The following is a 7,536-nucleotide window of genomic DNA, read 5'->3' on the forward strand; positions in this document are numbered from 1 at the left end:
GGCTTAGCTCGTGAGAGTGTAGGTACCTAACCATGAGATAGTAGGCCTAAACCGTGAGATATTAGGACTAAATCGTGATGATTTTTTTTATTTTTCCAAATTATATTATGTGTAAGCTAGGGCATGATTTACACATATGGGAAAAGATTCAGGAGTGTGTAGGTCCATCATGAAGATCTAAGCAGATCTCGTGAAATAGCAGACTACTATTTCATGGGAAAAAATCCAGCAAGAGTGAAACATTATATGCACAGACATATGATGGGTGACAAACAACATAGCACAATGAGAGCACACGCAACAATGAAGTTTCACTGCTTGTTGCAAGAATTATCATGACATGCGATTTGTGTGCTAATGATTTACAAAGGAAAGATAAAGAAAACAAGGTTAAAGCACAAGCTCCCACCCCAAATCAAAGTTGCAAACAATGCAGGGCGAAAGATCACTTGGAAATCCGAGAGCAATGAGCAACAATTTGCGATGAGCAATGTTGAAGAAATGGCACAAGCGGAATGCACAAGAGAGGAAAGAAATTGATTGTATGAAGTAGCCCCGTTAGCCTTGGCGGCTACGTTAATGAAGTATGCCATGTGGCATTCTATGATTGGTGGAGAGAATGTGACCATTTCACATCGTGAGGCAATAAGCCGGTTCACGATGTGAACCTTTCAAACCAGTTCATGACATGAAGTGCTAAGGGTCTCATGATGTGAACTGTTTTTGATCATTTCACGGCATGAAGGACTAAGTCATTTCACGGCGTGAACTGTTTCTGATCCTGTGCATGCAAGGTTGATATTCTATGCTCCTTACATTCTTGAACACTCAACCCCCCACATCATGCATTCAGAAAATGGTTGAATACACATGAAACGAATGATCATGTTTCATGGCATGAAACTCAAACATTTTTACCTTGTACCCCCATTGTTGAGAAATGAATACCTCTTGTACTTCATCTCTGTTTATTGCCATGAAAACCAATTTGGTACCTTGGTACTTGTGTGGGAATTTGTTGGTGCAACTGCTTCAGTTCAGTGTGGGAGTGCTTGATCTTTCCCTCCATCCAATTGAAGAGTGCCTCCGCTGAATCCTATTGATTGGGTTCTATTTTGTTCATATGTGGTTGCACACTTTCTCTTCTTTTCTCCTTAACTTTGTCCAGTTCTTTTATCTTGGTGGGTGCAGTTGGCAGTATTGCTATCTTTTGTTTGCTGTGTTGAATGGTCTTCTTTTTCCAAACCAATTTTTGTACCTTCTTAACATTTGCTTTAGCTAGAAATTGGTCATGTTTGCTTTTATCATCCTTCCCTATAATTCTAAAAGTATTTGCACAGTATTGAACCTTGGGTCAGACTTCGGCACCCATATTGTTGTATTGCCCTGGTAATAACCATGTGTAACTAGCAAATCCTTTCAAACCCATTGCTTTTGAGTGCTTTGTGGATGGTGACTTAGTTTGGAATATTGTTGGCTTACTTTGGATGGCCTTCTCTTTCCCTTGTCTAAAGCTTGAACTTTTTGCTTTGATTGTCTAAAGCTTGAACTTTTTGCTTTGGTTGTCTAAAGCTTGAACTTTTTGCTTTGATCCCCCAGTTACTCCTTTTGCATCATGGTATCCTTGGGCTCAAAGTTGTTTGTGTTTGTGTCATAAAACTGAAACTGTGACTCTGTTTTAATTTAAAAAAAGAGCTGGGGCAGACTGAGGAGTCTTGTGCAAACTCCTGAGTTTTCTCCAGCTCTTTTTTTGTTGTGTAAAGCTTTCGCTCTACCGAGCAGCAAAGTATTGCTGCTCGATAGCGTAATTTCGCTGCTGAGCGCAGCGAACTCGTTGCAGTGAAAATAGCAGTATGTCTAGCAGCAAAAATAGCCCGACATCTACCTACCCTTCTAGTTATAAAAACGTTGTTACACCCTCATTCTATTGTAGTGAGGCTTAAGATTACCTAATACAAGGATAAAAAATGTGCCAAATTTCTTGCACGTTGATATTAAAGAATACCAAGTATCTTGCAAGACAAAACTGAATTGAGGTCAACGAGAGTTCAACTTATCATAAAAGTATGGTTTATCCACCAAGATAAGACTAAGTGAAATCCTAAGCTAGGTATGATGGAAATAATTCCATCTTTGAATAGTTGGTACACAACTTTGGCTTTGTGGGAATGACTTTCCATATCTCTCTGTCCTCAAGCAAGGAATCCAGTATTCCTTTCTATACCATTTTGAGACTAGTGGATGGGATTACTCGTAATTTATGACTTCTAGGGGATTTAGTTCCTCCCAATTCCCAAAGGCCACCATAGGGGAGCCTGTCAGGGTTCGTACTCAGAACCTCCCCCTTCCCCTTCCCAAACCCACTTCCCAAACCCACACCACTAGGCTACACACTCATTGGCCATGTTGGTATAGATTGATAGACCTTTATGAGACAAGTGGTGCAATATCTAGTAATTAGGGTGTTTTTAAAAGTATATAAGCTGAGTTTAACTGTGGCCATTCTCCTGGTACTTAAAATAAAACATACAAGAGTGAGGAGTCTTAAACTTGTCAAGGATACAACACTGCCGGCAGTGCTGCTTTATAAGTTTAGTTACGCAGGCTTTGAAATGGGTGATGATTCTTCGGTACTGCCTCTAAGAAGACTTGAGCCTCGGGTGGCATTATAATGATACATACACAGACTAATGCGTTTGGACAAGAACCATGGATTATCTATGAATTCAGAAGGGATTACACAGCGGGTGGTGGCAACTACCATCTACTCCTTAAAAACTAAACAACACAAAATAGCTAATTATAGTGCCATTGCTCGTGGGTCTGTTGGGTTTTTTCAAGCTTAGATGATCTAAGGATGTTTTTAAAATGACGGGAATATGATGCAAACGCTCAGCTAATATGGATTTAATTCAAAATCAGGTCGAGATTAGAGCTAATTTACATGTCCAATGTAGAAGATGCTGCGCTCAACGATGAGCGAGCTGAGGATGAAAACCGAGCACGTAGAAGCGATGGCCCATGTGAGGGTGTAGACCAGGCTCTCGTCTGCTATGCGCCTGCAGTACTGGCGCAGAATCAATCCAATGAAAGATGAAACACACACACACACACACACACACACGAGTTTCTGGCTCCAAATACTGCACAATGTTTTCCAGTATTGGTAGCAGATTAATGCGTTTTCTAAAAGCTTTCTGTGACAGTACTTGTAATCAAATAAAATATACCTGTAGATGCATATAAAGTCATAAATCAGTCGATTTTTTTCTGCACGTTGACCATGCTCCCGCACGTCGTCCGGTGGCAACGACGTATGAAAATGAAATGTCGTAAACATGTAGTGTTAAATTCTAATTCCACCCTACTTTTAATGTTAGAAAATCTACTGATTTCACTTGCCTTCACCAAATTTAAGTGACCTTAATTAAGTCTAAGATAAGATAACATTCCAGTTCAGTTTTCCATCCCATCATAGAGCCTTCCAACATCTGCTTTAACTAAAGCTACCCCAAAAAGTAGATGTTAAGATGTTAACGTTATAAGGTTGAAATATGTTAAAAGTAGTGACTCACTTACCTTTGAATACATTAAGTTTCTATGAAATGAATAGCCTACATGTTTCTTTTTCTTTTTTGGGGGATATATATATATATGTGTGTGTATGTATGTATGTATATATATGTATATGTGTGTGTGTGTATATATAATATTACCTATAAATGACTTTTACAAAAAGTTTAGAGAGTCCCTTGGCCAAAGTTTACTCTAAATCAACTTGCATAAAAGATCCCATCTATCATCATCCTACATGTTTCTCTTTTGAATGTAACCTTTGTGAAAGTCAAGGCTAAGATGCTGTGCAAGAAGGGAAAAACCTCCAAAAAAGGAAGAGATTTTTCCTTGCCCATTCACGTGGACATGGAATCTCCCCCATCCATCTACCCGCACATCGAAGAAAAAAGGGGCTAGTTTGTATACACCCTAATGCCCTTTACACATCAACTAACAAGGGTGGCGAAATCCCCAATGGAATCTCTCATGGATGTCCCTTTTTTTCCCCTCTTCCTGGAGTAGATCCTTATGTAGTCAATGTTGGGTTATGTGCTTGGAGAGGCGACTTGGTCTTATTGCCCCAAGCACTACAACTAGTGGTCATATAGCAGCCACAATACCAACGAGAGCTTGCATGGATTCGAACTCATGACCTCCTCTTCCTAGGTGAGAAGTTCTCATTGTTAGGCTAAGCCCCTACTAGCATTCTCATAGAGGTCCTAGAGAGTCGGGCCATAGACTATGGAAAATCGACATCTTCTTTTACAAGTCTAAAAATAAGAGGCGTGGCCACTATGTAAAGAACATCATGCATCTCTCTTAGATAGCTCATCAATGGTTGGGAATTCACTTTTGCAGCTCCAAAAGTGAGAGGCATGGACCATCTCTCTCAAACAATATTGCGAGGTCGATGGTGGTAGGGCATCTTGGGGGATTCACAAGCCATATCTTATAGTATCACGTGAGTGTAAGAGAGGGGATTTTAAAAAGGTGGGGCTTAAGCTTATAAGTCATTAGGAGGCATTTGAACATAAAAAGGGCTCTCTAAGGATCTCTAATTTTAAGGAATTAAGACTAATTTTATTGAGGCTTAAGGAGACAAACCTGTTACCATATTATAGTAGTGATGTGTGTGAACACACTTAGGACCGCCGGGGCACTTTTTCCCTCACTAGGAGGTTTTTTCCCCCGTGCATTGTATATACGCCCATTATCTTCTAGGGCTTGTGATCTTTCATTTTTGGCACTCATAATACACTACTGTGTTGTGCTCAAGCTTCCTCATCTTCTTGAAGTTGTGTGTGCATTCCTGCAACCCTAATTCCAACAATTGGTATCAGAGCAGGCTTCCTCCTCCCGGGCAGCATCACCGGCACCTGCCGCTTCATCTCCTCCGATTGCAACGAGGTTTCACGAGCGTCTGCAGGTTAGTATATGCCGTGGGTAATTAGCACCCAGTGGAGATTTTTCAGAATTTTGATCTGGAGTCATTTCGCCCTCCGTTTTTGCATTCCAAGTACTGCGCAGGCAAAATCGTCCTACTGTGCAGATTTTCTGTCAAGATTAAAATCTGCAGGACAGGTGCCCATTCGTCTGTTTTGGGCTGTGCTACATAGCACAGGTCGATTTTATACAGGTTTACCTCTTACAGACAGCATTTACATCTAGTAGTACAGTCATTGGCCATGGCTGACAACAATGATGTATTCCGCATGTTGGCTGCTGAGGATAAGTTGGATGGCACCAACTATCCATTATGGGCATATATGATGCGACATGTATTGGTAGCAAAGGGGTTATGGAACATTGTGCAGGGTATTGATGCACGTCCTATTGTGGCTGGGAATGCTGCAAACACATCAGAAACAGGTACTGTTGATGATGGTGCAGGCACAAGTGCTGTAGCAGCTGTTCGAGAACCACCACTTTCAGCAGAGCAGATTCGTTGGGATGGTAGAGATGCGCAGGCTCATGCCTTGATTGCGCTGTCTGTCAAACGTACCATTATCCCACATATTCGCTCCTGCAGGACTTCTAAGGATGCTTGGGATGTACTTGCCACATTGTATCAGGCAAGAAATGAGGCTCGTGTTGCTTATCTCCGAAAACAGTTGGAGAATGAGCATATGAACGAAGGTGATTCTATGGATAGCTTTTTGACAAAGATCAAGGATTTCAAAGAGCAGCTCATTTCTGCAGATGAAATCCTGTCAGACAGTTCACTTGTGCAGACTGTTTTGAATGGTCTACCAGATTCTTATCAGGGTTTTGCTTCCACTCTTCGCTTGATGATGAAAGGCAATCCCAATGCCTTATCATTTGAGGAGTTAGTTTCTGTTTTGCTGCAAGAAGACCAGTCAAGGCAAAACAGGAATAATATGCGTGTCGCAGATCAAGCTTTCGTTGCTAGTCAGAGAAGCGGGAAAGGTAAAGCTGGCTTTTCTTCTAGTAAGCAGAAATCTGCAAATGCTGCGCAACCAAAGAAGGAAGACAAAGATGAGAAGAAGGGTGACAAACAGAAGACATTTTGCAAGTACTGTAAGGGAAATGATCATGTCATCAAAGCGTGTCCTAAGCTGGCTGCGAAAGAGGCTAAGAAGAAAGAGGCTGGTATGGCTGTTGCAGATGCCTCTCCTTCTAACAATGAATCTGCTAATGTTGTGCTAGATACAGAATGGGCATTCAATGCGCAGTGCAGTTATGACCCATCTTTGCATGACACATGTATGTCTGCAGTAGATTCAGATGTATGGTACTTTGACAGTGGTGCCACTAAGCATATCACCTCGCAGCGCAGTTTATTCACTTTCCTTGAGTCTGCTCCCACAGGGAATACTGTCACTTGTGCCAATAACTCCTCTTATCCCGTTAAAGGAGTTGGACAGATTGTGCTGAATGTTGCAAATGGCAACACCTTTACACTTTTTGATGCATTGTATGTGCCAGGGATCAAAAAGAATCTGCTGTCAGTCTCCGCATTTGCCAAAACAGGTTTGGTTGTAAAATTTGTGGATGACAGATGTACTGTTCATGATCTCTCTTGTGGTGACATCATTGTAGCATCTGGTTCACTATGTCGAGGGCTGTATAAGCTCAATATGGATGGCAAATGTGTAGAGGATTCAGCATGTGCTATTATGGATACGCAGGCTATTTCAAATGCAAAACTGTGGCATGCACGTTTTGGTCATCTGAATTTTGCAAGTTTGCTGCGCCTGCAGAAATCTGAAATGGTGTCTTCTTTGCCTAAGCTTGAGGCACCTGTCAAGCATGTTTGTGAGGGCTGCATATTGGGTAAAATGCAGCGTGCTTCCTTTCCCAAAGATGGATCAGTGAGAGCTGAACGCAGATTGCAGCTTGTTCACAGTGATGTTTGTGGACCCATGCAAACTCCATCATTTGGAAACTACCTTTACTTCGTGACTTTCATTGATGACTTTACCAGGCATGCATGGGTATATCCTTTGAAGGCAAAGTCCGAAGTGTTTTTGTGCTTCAAACAGTTTTTGGTTATGGCTGAAAATGTGTCAGAAAGTAAGATGGGCACCCTCCGTTCAGATCGAGGGGGGGAGTATATGTCTTCAGAATTTAATGCATTTCTGGCTGAGCGTGGGATAAAACACCAATGTACAGTGCCGTATACACCACAGCAAAATGGTGTGGCTGAGAGAAAAAACAGGTCTCTCATGGAAATGGCAAGATGTATGGTTAAGAGTCAAAGTCTACCACATGGTTTTTGGCTTGAGGCTGTCATGTGTGCCACTTATGTACTAAACAGGTGTCCCACCAAAGCATTACAGGTTGTCACTCCATATGAGGCTTGGCATGGCCGCAAGCCATCTGTTGGCCATTTACGTGTTTTTGGTTGCCTGGCATATGCATTAGTGCCTGTGCAACATCGCAAAAAATTGGATGACAAAGCTGTCAAATGTATTTTTGTTGGATATAGTGCTGAGAGCAAAGGCTATCGTTTGTATCATC

This window comes from Cibotium barometz, chromosome 28 (genome assembly GCF_041138505.1).
Source record: "Cibotium barometz isolate CiBa-2024 chromosome 28, ASM4113850v1, whole genome shotgun sequence".
Classification (NCBI taxonomy): Eukaryota; Viridiplantae; Streptophyta; class Polypodiopsida; order Cyatheales; family Cibotiaceae; genus Cibotium; species Cibotium barometz.